Source organism: Harpia harpyja, chromosome 1 (genome assembly GCF_026419915.1).
Source record: "Harpia harpyja isolate bHarHar1 chromosome 1, bHarHar1 primary haplotype, whole genome shotgun sequence".
Lineage (NCBI taxonomy): Eukaryota > Metazoa > Chordata > Aves > Accipitriformes > Accipitridae > Harpia > Harpia harpyja.
In genome coordinates, this window is record NC_068940.1 from 70,281,352 (window position 1) to 70,299,730 (window position 18,379).

Sequence of the window (18,379 nt, forward strand, 5' to 3'; positions counted from 1 at the left end):
ATTTACAGCACAGTTTCCTATGTGAGAGAAGAATATAAATTTCAACCACTTGTGGATCCAATGTGCTTTCTCCAAATTATTCAAATATAGCAGGAATTAATTTCTTACCAATTTGCATATAGTTTCCTGACTCACCAGTATTTTTAAAATAATTAACTAGACTGGTAACTACATTATTTACTTTACTTGGCATAATAAACCGACAAATCACTACTGGTTTTCAATCAGGCTTCTAACCCCACTACTAAGATTTTCGAATGAGCATCAGTGAATAACACACGCTTTAGCTAAAAAGATGCACAGCTCAGGCTGGACGCTGACACACAGACCCGACAGTTCCAACAAGGAGATTCAATTACACTTCCCGAACCCACTAGAATATGTAATTGGCCTATTTTCCAGAAACTGCATCAGCAAAAATAATAATAAAAAGTTAGAAAAAGGAAAGACTGCAAAACCTGCAATTGGAAACAGACAATTACTGCCCTTATCGATTGAAGGGGCTCAAAAAGAGTTGCTATCTTCTGTTAGTGCAAGAGTTATACAATGCTGCTGGGCAAATTTTTGGCAGAGGGAGCAGAGCTTCTCTGTTTAAAAGTGTAAGTTTGTAGAGTCTGAGCTAACCCAGCCCCTGCCGCGTAAAGAGCCCAGCGAGCAAAGGGCTCTCCAGGCTGGGAGGCAGACAGGTGCAGCTGGAGGGCACGGCCAGTGTCCGGTCCCATGCCACAGGGAGGTTTCCAGCTCTCTGCAAGAAAGGCTGTTGCTTCCACCTCCAGAAATCCCAGCAGAGGCCAAGCTTGAGCGGTAGGAGGTAAGTAAGTCACCATACACCAGCCACAAAGGATGGGGTACTGGGTACTAGTTTGGCTCTAAGCTGCCATGTTGCCAAACACTTTGAAGAGTCATTTACAGGGGGTATGTCATTAACCTCCTAATACTGTGCGAGTTAATTAACATGTTTGGTATTTACTAAACTTCTACTTAAGTTATGCTAATGTAATTCAATTATAGTCGCATAGCTCATCCTCCTTGTCTATTTATATACACACAACCACTTTAAATATATCCCTGCAAAAGTTTGTTTACTAGGAATGTTAATCATTAACTACCATCTGCCACTTTAACTCTATTGTTTTAAAAAAGGATAAATCTAGCGATGATCGCAGTTACTGCCTTGAATAATACCCTGCAACAATTTGCAGATATATTGATCGGGAAACCCATTCAATTCCAGTTTCAACTGTATCCACTTCACAACTTTGGCAAAATTCAAAATGCTCCCAGACTGTCAGAGTTATACCGTGCTGTGGCAATCCAAGAGTAATTAGCTTGTGAGTTCATTATACAGAAGGATTATTTTAAATTATATGAAGCTATTCATGAAACCAGTGAAATTTATTCATGCAAGAGCTGACTAATTTTTTCTCCTCTCACATTATAATGGTAATATATTACTCTTTTTTTTCCTATACATCTGCTGCTCCACATATAGTTTACCATAACACCATAATGTTGTGTATTAAATTCTTCTGTCACACTTCTGCACTACTGCAAGAGAATTTCTGAATTTGCTTGTTCACTTAATGTATTTTTCCAGTAGGAGAAACATTGAGATAATGCAAATAACTGATTATCTATACTTGTGACTTCAGAAAAGGAAATGATAGTGGGCAAAACAATGAAAAACCAACGAGTACCAGTTGGTGCTTTAGTCTTCCAAATTAATTAGAAAGAGCACAGTAAATTGAACAGTGAAAGCTGATCTACAAGTGGCCATAAAGTGCTTCATTAGCTTGAGACAGACTGATGGTGTGGAAACACTGCAGCCTAGGTAGAGAACAATCATCCAGGAGATAGTCATAAAACAAAACTCCCGATGATTACGTTAGATTTGTCACGGTTATGAATCTGTCAGCCCAGGAAAGAGCAGACAGAACCATTCCTCAATAGCTAAAATAATTCTTAAGGGCAGCATGGTTGGAGGAAAACCACGGGTCACCAGCTCCACATTCACCCTTACGAGGCAGGGCAACATCTTCTGTGATCCTTCCAGCTGATAACACATCCCTAAATCACAGGGAACAAAACTCCATACAGGTGATAGTATTAACACTGTTTCAAGCTGTCATGCATGACATTTGATGGCATCCATTTGTAGGGAAATAAAGAACAATTAGTTTAAATACAACCTGGAGACAGAGGTCATGCTTAAGGATCAGGGAGATATTTAACAGAGCCCAGATATAGACTTCTTGATCCCTTTGTGGAAGGAGGCCACTGGGCCCCCATGTACAGCCGAAGATGCCATTCTACATGGCTGTTGGTGTGGAAATTAGCCTCAGGACAGCAATTACCACGTCTGAGTCACCAGAGAAAAACACTGACTCTCCTCCTTGTATGATAGAGTCTTAGGACTCCCACCCTGGATGACTAGATTAGACTAAACTTCAGCCCTTCTTAAATCAGGGGTCAAATGAGACAAATCCTACCTGAGCAGACGGGATTACTACTATTTGCCCTTTTTTGAGATTTCTGTTCTGCTTCTTTTTTTAGCAGTCCTCTTTTATTATAAAGTAGCTCTGCTCATTAAATGATGCACCACTCCCCATCACTAGACTTAATACAGCAGGTTCACAGAAGTTGCCAATAATAGTTTGGGTGGTCGGCTCAGTTACTATGTGACACCTCAATTCCCACAGCTTCTGCCTTCAGTTCTGCGCAGGGTAATGGTCTCAGCAAGGACCACAGAACTCAGTTTTGAGCCACTTAGCAAAAATCAATCAATCAGTCAGCCTTGGCACAAATGACAAATGCCCCACATTGATCTCTCATTTAATGATATTCCCAATACTAACTTTGATCATAATGCCTATGACAACTGTGATTGGCAGCATGGGAAAAGGGGTTCACTGAGGTACCCTTAGGTGGTAAGACAGAGTCTCTCCTATTGCTGTTTTCTTGAAGGGTTCACACTTTTGACGGCGACACCTTGTCTGAATTCAGAAACTGAGCCAGCTAAGGTTGAAAGCAGTTGTCACAGGAGAAACTCGGAGTCGGTTCTGAAAAGCTCAACAAAACGTCCCGTGGCCAGCTATGATACACCTTTCCGAGTCTAGAGAGACTCACTGTAAAAGAATTACAGAATGTCCAGTTTAGGTCTTTTTTATTATTTCGAGTCTTACCAATAACGTATCGGAAACTACCTTAGCAAAACCAGAAAACCTAAGGAGTACTCACTGGAAAGACTAGAATGGGCAAAAAGCATGAGAGACTTCCACAAATAATATTATAGGCAATACTGTTAACTAAAAGCTTTGAAACATACCAGTTGAGAGGGCTAAGATTTATTAGACCTAACAAAGTAACTAGAAGTTAGTTGTATGCCAAGGCAAAAGGAACGGTGAATGCTAACTCTTGGGGAATATTACAGCTACCAGAAGATTTCTCACTGCATGCATAATTGACATGGAAAGATACTGGAGAAAATTGTCAAACCAAAAATGATACTGTGGAATTGGAAAGTGGGAGTAAGGAAAAGCAGGTTAGTTCTTTACTTTATTTACTTTACTCTTCACAGAGTAGAGAGGATGAGAAGTGTCTTAGGAATAAAACGGAGCCCTGTAAAGCTGAATAAATGTAAAAAGACTACAGTAAAGGGAGTACTGAAAAGTTGGCAAAGCTTTAAGCAGCCAGATAAAAAGCAAAACTATGTAAGATTTTTTTTTCTAAAGAAACATGAAGACAGAAGACAGTATTTCTGTAAATAATGGGTGGTAAATGGTTAATACATTACTCAGAACTATTCTTAAGCAATTTCTGAGAAATGGGCTTACATTAATTATACAGTAAGTAAAGTTATCCATGGACTTCAAACTTTGTTCTTCGCCATGCCTGGCTCTGTACCAACAGTGACACCTTTCTGGATGTAGTTGTGAAAGTCACTGGAATGACTGAATTGCTTTTTACTACTTCCTTGTACTTTGTGAAGATGATGATGTAATGCCAATGCTTGTGGTTTTGTGCTACTAGCACTAGTACTGACCTAGCTAAAGCAGGTCTAATAAGATACCGACTAAGCTAAAATTTTGATTCTTCTGACTACCAAGACTGGTAATGGACTGGAAAGAGGAAACTCTGTTTTACAGGAAAGATCACAAATTATGTCACATGAATCAAATATTTCTGACTTATAAGTGGCATTTCTAATTATAAGGGGAATGGTAACAAATATCCATACTGTAGCTATACACCATGCCCAGTTCTAGATATTCTAAGAAGTATTAATGATTCCTATGGTAGTAAAGAGTTATGCACACTAGTAGCAGGACAGCTACCAAGGCAGGACCATCATTCTTTGCTAATTTCTTCATAGCGACTAAGAAAGAGGAGAAAAAATTTTTTTTGCCTTTGTCCTTACTAAAGGATTATAAAAAATACTCTGCAGTTCACCTTGGAAGAACTGCCTCAGCCTGGATTTTCTGCCACCATTGTCTGAAGTTCAGACTTCCTTTCCAGTAACAACTAATTTTAAAACTATGACCTGCGTGTGCAAGAAAAGACACTTGTGTGTGAAGAAGAGCCAGTTTGGAAGCCACTGGCTTACTGGCAGTGTGCAGATAAATGATTCACCGGATGAACAAGTCTAGTTACTAATTTTTTCACCTTCTATTGTTATTTTCAGGACCAAGACTAATAATTATTAGTATTTTAATGCCTTCTGTATATTTCCTTTAAAGAGATTTTTCACAGTTTTACTATATACACTTTCATATTTATAGCTTTGTTTCTAAAACATTAAGTTAGTGTATATTATTAAATACATTTTTCTTATTTTTATATATGTAATTGCATATATAACAATAACATATAACTGTTGAGTAAAAGGCTATGTAAAAGATGAACAGTGTTTGTTCATCTCTTTAGGCACATACATTTTTCTTATATTTTTCTTCGATTTTTCTTCATACAGGCAGAATTGTATTATACAATTGACTATAATGGGGATGGACATCACGGAATCACAGAACGGTTGAGGCTGGAAAGCACCTCTGCAGGTCATCTGGTCCTACTCAAGCAGGGCTACCTAAAGCCAGTTGCCCAGGACCACCTCCAGACAGCTTCTGAATATCTCCAAGGATGGAGACTCCACAACCTCCCTGGGCAACCTGTGCCAGTGCTCCATCACCCTCACAGTGAAAAAGTGTTTCTTGATGTTCAGACAGAGCCTCCCGTGTTTCATTTTTGTGCCCATTGCCATTGGTCCTGTCACTGGGCAGCACTGATAAGAGTCTGGCTCTGTCCTCTGGGCACCCTCCCTTCAGGTGTTTATACACTTTGGTAAGATCCCCCTGAGCCTTCTCTTCTCCAGGCTGAACAGTCCCAGCTCTCAGCCATTCCTTGTAGGAGAGATGCTCCAATCCCTGCATCATCTTAGTGGCCCTTTGTAGGACTCTCTCCAGTATGTCCATGTCTCTCTTGTACTGGGCAGCCCAGCACTGGACACGGGACTCCAGGTGTTGCCTCACCAGTGCTGAGCAGAGAGGAAAGATCGATCACCTCCCTTGACTCGCTGGCAACACTCCTCCTAATGCAGCCCAGGATACCATCAGCCTTCTTCAAGGGAAGGGCACATTGCTTGCTCATTTTCAACTTGGTGTCCAGCAGGACCCCCTGGTCCTTTTCTGCCAAGCTGTTTTCCAGCTAGGCAGTTCTCAGCATATATTGGTGGATGGAGATTAAAGTGAAAGAGTAATAAGGGGGCTTCTTTGATAAGGTCAGCTCTTTTTCAACATGTAAAACAGAACTGCGTTATTTACTTTCCACTCTGTGCTTAAAACTTATGAATTAAAGAAGCTCATTTTCATCTTATCCGAACCCCAATGGCTAATCTTGTGGATGGTGAAGGGCTATTTTCATTTATTTTACCCTCTCACCAATTAATATATATGCATACACAACTATCTCACATTGCAGTCATTTTGCAAACTATGTTAAATAGGCACTTTTTTCCATGTTTGATTGTCATTTGGCATATACCTTTGGGCATTATGATTACCACTATTACATACAGCAACTGTCCTTGCAGGCACATCTGACTACACTTTGAGAAAGAACATTCTTATTTTTTAAGTTGCAAATAATCATACTGTCAAAAGAGTACCTCTCTTTAACTCCTGAAAAGTCACTGTTCCTTTGAAGAACAAAATTAATTCTCTTGCAGTTAATAATTAGTGATGTAGCTGTTGAAACATTTCAGCGTGTCAAAAGCTCTGTTTAATGTTTCATTCAGAACACACAGTTGCCCATGGAGGAGCCAGCAGTTGCCAGCTTTGTTGCTGAACTTTCTTGTCATCACTACATGGACAGCTAAAATATGGAATGAGATTTCAGCTTCTGTTTTAATGAGACACTTCAACTTTCAGCATAAGGCACAGAAACAGAAATGATCAAATTGTTTATTTGCAACATAGTTTATAATTGGTATATTAATTCAGATGATGGGTGCTTCCCACTGCGCTATTCTCTTTTTAAAAAAAAATTCAGCAATAGTGTGTAATTTAAAATGTCAAAAAATGCTCACAAAAGGGGTGGAGTTCCCTCTTGCACAGCAATTAGACTGAAACAGTAAGCTTTTAATAACCACAATATAAATTGACAGCTATTTTGTATATGCTGCTTTTGCCTACCATAAACTTGCTATTAGAAGCCACTGCTGTAAAGGTAGCTTATTTAGTCCATTCTACAAATCAGAGTCTTTCCAAATTGTGCTCTCTCCTGCTTTTGCTTCAGATTTCAAAACAGTATTTTTCCACTAATAGGTGGTCAGTCCACGGAAAATTTTAACGCACATGTCTGTTTTACTAAAACCCAGATCAAAGATTGTGCAAATAGGTAAATTTAATAATTTAGAAGAGTTATCAAGTATCAAATAAAATACGAGTGTGAAATAAGTGAATTAATAGGGACCTACTCCAACAGATCACAGGAGATTTGAATTATTTAAATTCACAGCTAAACTTGTAGAACAAAAGCTTAAGGAGCCAGGTTCTGCAGTTGGTGAGTGGTGTTCAGCCAGCTATGACCATCCAGTTGGAGCACTATCCCATTTAATTAAAAAATATGCCTTTCTATTCTGCACAGATTCAAAGAGAATTAAAAGCATTGAAAATATTATTGAAAATTTGGAAATGGAGAGAAGAAATAAGCAGAGTTCTCAATAGCAATAGGAGAAGTGTAAAAGGGAAGGGTATTTGTACAATTCTAGTTTTACAAGTCTCTTCAGGAGACTTAGGGCTACTGCATGGGACCCAAGAAATCAAATTAAACAGGCTCTTCCAGAGAGCATATCCAAGAACCTGACAGGGGTCTAAGTAAGGTGATGCAAATATTTCCAATGCTTTAAGTATTTCCTACAGATTTAAGAGTGCAGAGGGATATTCACACTGCCTAATCTTAGGCAGGTAGGTCCTTTTTAATGCTGAATCACACTGAATCTATTTGACCTTGGATGGCATTTAAGAGCCTCCATGATTTAGGTGCTTTGAAACATTTTGTTCACAGAGCAACAATGAAGATTTCCTCATGCAAGTTATTAAAGGTTTGTGTCTAAAAACTAGAAAGGCAGACAATGAAAAAAATAACAAAATATCTCCTTCATGCTTGATTGCCAAAAATCTGTTTAAGTTAATAGCTGCCATTAAATTTAATCTGGTCACTAAAAATTATGCCCCAATGCTTGTTACCATTCTCTATTTTAACACTAATGCCAGTGTAATTAAAATGTAGCACGGTTATTTTCACATTTTCATGTTTTAATCTATAAACCAGAGGTATCAAGACATTAAAATGGCACAATCAGGGCTCTGCCTGACAGATTGACATTTCTTTGGTAGGAATAAACAGATGACGTAAGTTAAATCACATCACATTAGCACATCTCCTATCTTACACAGATATACTTTAGCTTCTAACTAATGACCAGATAGTTCCTGGCTAAAAATCAAGACCAGATAATCAGTTAGCATATATGAGAATAGCTCCGCTGAAGTAATTTTTTCACTGTGCAGAACGTGGCAATGCATTTCCAGTCATTTACTTATTGCATCCTAAATTGTGCCCCCGCCCCCCACCCCATCCCTCCACCCCGCCCCCCCCGCCTCCAGCCAATGATCCTTGGACTCAGCAAAGCAGTCCAGGCTTTGTATGAAAAAGCATGTGACTGAAATAACCGCAATAATGCCAAAAAAAAAATGGCATTAAAAGGGTCACCATTAAGTATTTCAATTAGAGCATTTATGTTGAAGTAGTGTCAGCACATTCCCTGTTCCAGAAATGCACTCATATATTGACATGGTGCCCGTTTATCTGGCTTGTCAAAGGAGCCAGCACATTCCCTGAAAACTTAATTAACCTTTAGCAAAATCCAAATCACTGCTTTTGGTAACTCTTTTTGAAATCTGTCATTTTATCATCTCCCTAAGCAAGGGCGCAAGTGTTTGCTTTTGACTATTCAAGGGTATGAGGTGGTCCTAGTCCAGCAATTGACTGTGGAGGCTGCTCAACAGCTTTTCAGAGATCACCTCCATCTTCCCCATCTAGCCCCGCATTTGCCCTTCTCTGGATACAGAAATGTAAGTAATTTTAAAGGTCAAAACTGCAGACTTGGAATCAAGTGGAAACCCAGTAATTCATCTCAATCAGCAAAGCCATGTGATTCAGAGAATTTACACTGGTAACTTTACAAAGACCACAAAATGCGTTGTACTCGGCACAGGGGCTACTCACATACTAGGGACCTTACCGAACTCTGCAGCCTAAACACAGTTTCAAGCCTTGGACATCAGAGATGAGAACTAACCTGCCATCCAGAGCATGCACAATGACCTACAGAAGAATAAGTTTAGCAAATAATTAGACCCTTCTTTGGCTTCCTTTACAGGTCCTGTAGTATTGCTGCAACATTTGCTTCTACACATTAAAACATGAAAAACAGGAAAAACACCACCCACCTGCAAAGCACATTAATCATTCCCACAGCTCTCTGATAAAACTCTGAATAATCAGGGCTCCTAGGGCAAGAAGCAATACTGTACCTGTGTACTTCCACTGTCACAAAAACATGACATTTTTCTTTTAATTACATAATTTGGTGGACAGTTTTATCTAAGTGTGTCAATTACATTCAAGGCCAACTGAATTATTATTTTATGTGAAGTTAGTCTCTGGATCCTCAATTTATCTCTTTTAAAAAAATAGTCTTGATTAACCAATGATGTCAGCTATTACTGAGGCATCCACCTTCTCTTCAAGTATGTTGTACAAATGGACAAGCACTTCACAAGTCTTTCCTATTATACTGCCACCCACCATTTAACAGCTTCCCCAGTACTGCTGTTCCTGCAGTTATTAATTTGGATCTAAATGACAGAGAAATGGTTATCTTCTTAAAATTTGGTTCCATAATAACATGTTTATGCTGACAAGATTCTTATGTCTTAGAAAGGTCTATGGAACTACACTGTCCTCCCTGCAATCTTAGCAATAAAAGAGTTACTACCAGTATTTAAAATTGCTAGAAAACTATCATGGACTATTTCCCCTCAGAAGAATATGGTTTATGTATTGTTTCCTTACTCAGGAGGAATTTTAATTGCCTTGTGGAAGTCTGTAATTCTTCCAAGGGCTTTTTACTACAGCCTGGCACTTTTACAGTTGATAATGAGTTCTTATAGTGTCATATATTTGCAAAATACCTTGTATGAAACACTATAAAATTTAAAATACACTTAGGTCTTCCACAAGTTTTATCAAACTAACCAACAGGGCTGTGCAAAATATCCCGGTGCCTGGGCACAGGTGACAATTCTGCTTTGCAACTTGAAACACTGACTGCATTTTCCCTAGAGAAACACTGGTTAATGCCATGTCATATGAGGCAAACCCCGTATCTCTAACATTTTCATCATCAAATTAAACCAAATCCAAACCAGCGCTCATAGCACAGACATATGAGTGCCTCCAGTGACATTGAGTGGGAGGACAGAATTTAGCCACCTGTAATGTATAAAGGAAAACGTGACTACAGCCCAGCTAATATCCTGATTTCCTACTTTGCAAATTTTAAAGATGCACATTACACAAGAATACTGTATTTAAGTGTCTTAGAACACAGGAAGCTTCTTTGTATGTGATAAGTAAATAAAATACAGTGAAAGCAGTAATTCCCATGTAAAAATGGACTTTGCTTCTGTATAATCAGAGATAGGCTGGTTATTTTTACATAAATAAATTACAAAGGAAGGAGAAAGCACAATTTTTCTCAGTAACTTTTCTGGAATTGTTTTTCACCCTTGTAGAAATCACAAAGAAAATTTGTTTCTTACCCCACTTATCTTGCAGATACACTCAGAAGACAGTCAAGCCAGTACTTAAAAGCTCATCTATCAGATCTTTGATCATAAAATCAGTACAGCAAGAAAAAAATATCTTCTTCCTTGGAGTTATTTTTAAAGATACTCACAGGTGCCACAACTGTGAACAAACCCTCTAACTCATCCCACTAAAACACTTTGTGTAAGGTCAGTTAATTATGAATAAGGCTATGGTTTTTGCACAATAATATTTAATATATTTCATGTCAGAGGCACAGGAAAAAGAAGCAATATTCATCAAAAGCGTAGCAAATATATTTGCTATAAGCTTCCAGCAGTTAAATAATAACCAATATGTAATACAATATCAGTAAGCAAGTACACTTTCTACTGTGATTTATACTCCAAATGATAAAGTTTAGATGTCAGATATCCTAATTTTTTTTCTGTGGGCCAAAATTAACAGCTGATCTTTATGACCCAGCACAGTCCCCCCTTTAAACAGCAAATGAGTCAGAATACTTTAAATGCCGGGACATGATCGCAGCCTTGACGATGAAACCCAGCTAAATGCACTGCAGAATTACAGAAGCCGTTTTGTCCCTGTGTCTAAGCTCGCAGGACATATATGGAGGTACCGGTACGCTGCCAGATCAATAGCTATGGACACAAAAAAGATGCTTTCCATCAATTGCTTCCAAGTAATGAAACTAAGGAGAGCTTTGTTCCTGTCATAACGTACCGGTCTTCATCTAACTAAACAAGGTTCACGTTCAAGTATTTTTTGACTCGCAAAGAACAAACTTGTGTCTACATGCTCAGAGACTCAAAACTGACTAATCTTACTCTGGAGCACAGAGCGGGGAGACCAAAACAAATTCAAGCCTTTCCTTTGGAAAGATCTGGCAAATCTCCAAAGCAGTATGATGCAATTTTTTTAAGCTAAGGGGAAGGGTTGGTGCTGAGCAAGAACTGCAAGTCATAGTAACAACTATCGCTCCCCAGTTCTGCTCTAATCTTGGGGGACAGGAAAGCTGGGTAAAAAGATGAGCTAATGCTCTCATCTCCAACACCACCAGAGCTAGAAAGGACATTTCATCTTGTAAAGACACCAATCCATGTGAAACTTTTTATTTTAAAGATTTTCCTGCTTTTCCTATATGTTTGTTATATCATACAGCAAAGCCTGTCAGAGCTTGTCAGATCATCCTAGAAGCTAAACCTCCCAAAATACAGATTTTCTTGAGAATCCAGAGGCTGAGGTTGCTGGTTGTCTGCGGGTTTATTGGCAACACCAAAGGTTTGTAACTAATTACTAAGACAGTGTGCTGCCCTACAAGCCACCCCAAATGAAGCTCAGTTTTTGCCAAGTTTTTGCTTCATTTCATCAACATTATTTGATGCTCAAAGAGAGATAGTGAGCAACTGTGTCAGCTTTGTGCACCAGGAACTACAAAAATATTCAACAATTATAAAATATACATTTATTTTAAACTTTTACTTCTTGTGCTTGTTATTTTCAAGGGTAGTTAAAGGTAAACCAGGCTGAGAGAGTAAATATGCCTGCTTATGACAGCAGAAAATAGACCTGAATATTAAAAAGAAACACATCTCAAAGGCAAGCACAGTGAGACTTTAATCCAATTTGTAAGATAAAAGCTAACTGGACCACTTACTATTGCCATGTGATAGTATTCAATATTGCTTGAAATTCATTAATATGCTAGGAAACATAAGTACAGTGCATGTATACAAAATTAATTCTATTAATTTCTACATTAGAAAAATCTACTGAAAGAGGAGAATAATTATAAGACAGTCTTACCCATCTGTGGAAAAGGCATAGCAAAACCAATCTAAACCTCAGAAGAATAATTATCCCATGAGACTCCCACCTCCTGGGAGTGCCTTATTGTGTTAGGAGAACATAAAACTGACAGCTATTCAGAAAGACCTCCAGAGCAATTTCAGCTTAGCTCTACTGCTTAGCTTACCTTGTCATCTTTTTAGAATATCTACAAGCTTCCAGCTAACTTACCAATACTATATTCTATTTTTACAAGCGAGCAATAAATGCTTCTTCTACAGCATATACTTTGCCTAACAGACCAAATGTTGGAAAAATGCTTATGCATCAACAGTTTTATAGCATAATAATATTTCATTTAGATCTGCCTACTAACTGCTGGTTGCATAGTCAGATTAGGTGGAACTCCAAATGAGAAAGAAGCAAAGCATTTTATTATCATTAAATATTCCCATTATGGCAGCATTTGGAACCCAAAATCAGGTTTGGTGTTATGTCCAACTGTTAACAAGTACAGTTTAAAAATAAAACACAGCAGTTGCTGACCTAAAAGTGCTTATGATTACAGTGTGCGGCAAGCATCCAACAGATAAAAGGAAAAGGGATGGAAAACCAAAAGGGTAACAGGAGGGCTATCCGTGTCAGAGTCGTAAGTACCAGTCACAGCATCCTCCCCTAACTATTAAGAGAATAGTTTCATCTGAATGCAATGCAAAGACAGCTAGAAAACAGAAGAAGATGGTGTTAAACAAAAAAATTTACGAAGCATGGAGCATCACACAAACACACTAGGGATAACTTCAGCTGATTTATTATTACATTAGGAAGCCTTGCTTATAAATGTTAAGAAAAATGGTGGAGATTTAGTTCCTTTTGCGAGCATGAGAAAAAACAACCTCAATACATTTATGTTACATTTTTATTGAAGTGACACATCACATAAACAATAAAATTATTCTGGATCAAGGTTTTGTAATAACTCATTTCTACTGAAGAGTGAATTATTCAAAAGCAAACTGCAGCTCACCCTGAGCATATCCTTCCCTGCTTAAGGTGCACCAGAGAACAGCACCTGACTTCATTGTATTGTCAAAGACATGCCTATACTCTATTGCTCGACAGTTTGATTTCAGTGCATCATTTTATCTGATGCCAGTCAATTTACTTACACCGCTGCTGTGCAAAGTCTGGTCCAGAGTCCCCAAATGGTAAACATTTTCAACAGAGAAATGCTTCTTTTCTGAAACTAATTTATTGTCTAGAAGAACCACATTTCCTCCCAGCTTCTCACTCATTAGGGTCCAAAACTCAGTCCCCACCAGAGTGAGGAGGCCAGATTTGAGAGCAGTCATGTATATCTGATGAGGTCCACGAGGCACACGATTGGTGCCATTAGACAGTGAAATTCAGGAGAACACCAAGTTCTGCCACAGACAATTTATGATGACATAACCCTTGGCTAAAAGGAGCCATGAAATGTGAGCTTCCATCTAACGACCCAGTGGTTGTGCATAAAAGCACTAACAAAAAATCAACATGAGATGGTGCTTCGTGATCATTAGCTGCAAATCACACCTCCCCAAGAAATGCATTGCAGGCACTTTTAATATAGCAGGAGAGCCTTGTACAAATGCTAATCTCAAAACACTCACTTGAAAATGTTCCAATGGTTTTGTAACAGTGGAATAGATGACTGATTAGGTGCCAAAATGGTTTGATGCCAGCTCTGAAGAAAGCCTTTGCAGCTTTTATGATTCCTCTTAAAACAGATTCAACTTTTAAGCTGCAATGTCCTTCAAAGTAGCGGTGTCTTCTTGCACCAGTTCCAACCTAGATTTCAGAGCTGGGCCCTGACTGCTCCTGCTGGTCTACAGAAGCATTAGCCTAGCAGGCATACTACTTTTTGCATATCCTAGACCAGCGCACTACATTCCTGCACCACTTATTCTGCATCTAAATGAGTATCTTTATTGTCTTCTGAACAATAGGTTACAAATACTTGCATGGTTTACTTAAAAAGTGCTACAGACTATGAATTAGCTTTAAATTTATCAAAAAGTGAATGTAATTGGGAATAAAGTAGCATAATCAGTACTAAAGGAATACCTCCTAGGAGGTAAAAAATGAATGCAGCCTAAAACTGAGTGAGACCCCCATGATATTCCAACTCAGTAAAAATTTTTATATCAGAGAGTGCCAAACTTTGATTTATAAAACTTAAAATTGCTCCGTTGATTTCAGTAGGGTGGGAGTGATTTATTTTGGCCAAAGAGCTGTCCAGAATTATATATAATCATCATAAGCTCAGAAAACCCGGCGGCCATGGTGTTAACAGCAGATGGTTCTCATGCTCCTCTCAGTAAGCTCAGTACCAGTGACTGCAAGGTGCTTCACACTGAAGTATCACGAACTTACGTTTATCAATTATAATAATTTTATTCATGCACTATATAATAGTAGCCAGAGCCAGCCACTCTCTGATTTATCCCTTACAGTTCAAAACTCTGGCCACTGAAAGGGCACTTGATTTTTGCACCCATGTCCATATCTATAGAAGTATTCTCCTATGACAGAATTTGCACTAACTGCTAAAGAAGTAAAGATTAAATTGACCTACAGAACTACAGAAGTATATTCCTCAAACTATCCACTGCTTGAACACAGATTCTGCTCATCACTGAAATAAATATCTAACCTGATGAAAAAAAAATTATTAAAAGCCAAGCTAAAAAACTACCAAAATCCTAGGCTAGAAGCAGCATCAAACACTTTTTAATTCAAAGCCAGTTTAAGTCAAATTCCTTCATCCATAAATATTGTGAAGACAACCTTATTTCAGAACTGAAACCTGAATCTTGACCTATAATAAAAGTAAAACACAGCAGCCCTGACCAAACACCAGTACTATACAATCAGATTTAAAATGGATGAGTTCCAGTGGCTACATCCTACTATAGCTGAAAAAGTTCATCGAGGTCCATCTTTTTTCTGAATATGCTCATACACATTTACCAGCCTATATAGATGTAGATTTCTCTACCTTATATACTCATTAAGATTCAGCCTTTATTTCTACAAGTGTGATCTGTGTACTCCATCTCACACACTTACTACAACTCTTTTGATCACTTCAGGTTTCAGTGGATTTTTCATAGAAGAGTATATGGGATGATCAGTACGTTTTCTTCCCTCTTTGCACTGACTTCCAAAATAAATTTTGTGGTTTTACCGATTTTTTATTCAGAGTTTCACAGGTCCAGCTAGACAAAAGACAAACCAGTGACACAGCTCAGGGACATATCAGGAAGGAACACCCTGACATCTAGAAATGACAAAGGATGGGTTTGCAATTAAAGGACAGTACTGAAACTTCAGACATTGAGTTTAATTTCTAACTCTTCCAAATGCTCCCTGTGTTACTCTCCACCCCGTAAGAGAGAGAAAAACAACACAGTCTTTCTCCCAGCCTCTCTGAGCTTTCCTGGGGACGGAGTCACCTTGCCCTGAGCCTTGCGCAGCAGCAGAATGGCAGTTCAAATCTGGCCTTTAGACATCATCATAAAATGAGCCACAAATACTTCTGCTGCCTCAAATAACAGAGCACGTTTCAAAAACAAGCGGCGCTCTACACTGGCACAAAGCAGGGGCAAGGTAGAGAGAGAAGGAAGCAGAAGTAAACATATCCAATCTTCAGTGCAAAGTTCAGTGGAGTAAATATTTCCAATCCAAAAAAAATAGCCCTGTAGTGCTGCAGTGCTCCACTCGGGGCACAGAAATCAATGGTAGCTGTTGAGAGCATCGTTGAAGAGGGGTACGGGGAAGAAAACTGCTGTTGCATTATGATTCGAAATGAGTCTCAGGAGCTTTTCTTCAACATTTCCAAACGGAGATCTCCATAGCAGGCAGCGGGAGCTGAATTCCCTCCCTCCACCCTGATTTCAGCTGCAACCCCTCCATGGCAGAGGAATTAAGAAGCTGCAGGGTGTCGATGAAAATTAAGAAGGAGCTTGAGTGGCTGTGCTCGCACCTGCTGGCACGTCCCAAAAAGTGACGGCTCCACACCTGCCCAGAGCACAGCAGGAGGCTGAGGAGGAGAGAAGGAAAGCGGGTAAAGAAAACAGCCTGCCTCGATTCCCTGCCCTCGCCATGGCCCCTGCAAGAAGAGCCACTTGTCCGTGCAGGCTGGCAGCACGCCGGCAGAGCACAGCCCCGGCGGCGGCGGCGGTGGCGGCGGCATGGCGCAGAAGAATCTGCTGGATCACACCCGTGTCTACCAGCTACCCTCTAACCGAGGGCTTTAATGTGGTTTCTGCTCTCTGGCACTACTTGTTCCGGACAAAAAGAGCAGGTCAGGTCAGAAAAACCTGCTGCTGAATGTTTATCTTGGCGGCTGTTTATTTCTTTCTTTATTTTTAGTAGCGTGATGGGGCCTCAGCGGGCACTGCTGCCTCTTGGGCTCATCCCATAAGTGCTTCTGCAGGCTGGACTAGTCCCATCTCACCACTTGCTTCTGAGGGCCTTCAGTTCTGACCGCTGAGGTGAGTATTTTCAGCCAGCATCTTCACTGCATCAAACGGTTATTATCACTCTGAGCACTCTTTTCATTAGCCAAACATTTCTCTACACTCTTTTAAGCTGAAACCACCACTTCTACTTAATGGAATAGCAATTAACTTGAAATACTTGGCTTTTTCCTGCAATGCATCACTCTTTCACAGTCTGATATGCTAATAAAAATTGTGTGCTAACATAATGTATAAAATATCATCTCTGATTTTAAACTAAACCAAAATTTATTGGCTCCAACAGTGCAATACTGATCTACCCAATGAATATTAATGTATTAACTTAGGTAGCAGAGTCTTACGCTGTCGGGGAACTAAATCAGAGCAGAGCAGACCATACAGTGCACTGGAGAAAGTCTGTTTTTCTGTTTCAATAGAATTTCAATTCTACTCAAACCTGAATGCAGCTCCAGACTGAAACTTAAAACTGAAATGATAAGGTATTTTTTGCTACATGGCAGCTCTCATACTCCATAAAATATTCCTTCAACCCCCCAGTAAACAAATTAATTGGCAATCTTGCAAACAAAAATCCCAAGTTCTTTTACTTCTTCTAAGGCATCATTAGCAATTATAGGATGCTGGCAGGACAAATTATGCTCTTGGTTATATCTCTACAATCCACCTCTCTCCTGCTTATGCTCTTAATCCTTACCCAGCTCCACTGAAAATGCAAATCTTTACAATTATGACTGTAGGGATAATGGTACAACATCACTGCAGTAAAAATGCCCATTTACCCCAACAGTGCTTAAAGGCCAAGCCTTGCACTGGCATGGATAAACATAAATTAACTGCAATGTTTAAACGTTCAAACTACTATTGAGCAACCACCACCCAAAACCAAGCCTGCAAACAGCACTGCTAGTCTCCGTAGAGAGCTACACCCATCCATTTCATCTGAAAAAGGAAGCTGATGCAATGCAAGATGACATGAGAAAGTGATGATTGACTTAGTTCCTCATGAATAACAAAGTACTCCCTAACTCCACGAAGGAGCAGATAAGTGCAGGAAGTAACTGAAGTACTGAGACAAAAGTTACCAGCAAACAAAAAAAGAAAAACCCAAGTATGGTGGGACAGACAGAACTATCCAGGAAAAAAAAATATCTCAAATATAGCTGTACAGCTCAGGTGTCTCTTCTGATTTCAAGTCGTGTACTTTTTTTTTCCTGCTCAAATTGGAAAAGGACATGTCTACCTTACCCACTTCTAAAAGTTATTGTTATATATCCAATTCCAGCTCTATTCATTATTCATTTACTGATTTGGAATTTCATCTTGCAAACAAGCTGTTATTGAAAATCTTTCGAGAAGTGCCTCTTGTGACCTTTGAGATGTCTTCTTAAAAGAAACATAATTCTGAAATACAATTGTGCAGCAGACCTTGCACATTGATGTCTCACTGAGTAAACTGAATTAAGGTCAAAGTCAACTGCTCTTTTGTTACTCTCTGGTACTAGAAACTAATCCAGGAATTAGCTATTTCAGCTTGAATAAGAAATACAATTAATGAAATAGTGGACATTTGTGCTGCCATTAATGCATTACAAAACAAACAGATGCACGGAAAGTTTGACTTGAAAAAGCTTTCACAACATTATTTATTTATCCATCCTATTGACAAATTCTAGTTA

At 39.0% G+C, this 18,379-nt stretch overlaps 1 protein-coding gene across 1 annotated transcript in view; it reads right to left on the minus strand.

The window, feature by feature from the left end:
* CHN2 (chimerin 2) overlaps nucleotides 1-18,379 on the minus strand; it is a 168,631-nt gene that overhangs the window by 99,719 nt on the left and 50,533 nt on the right. The window lies entirely within an intron of this gene.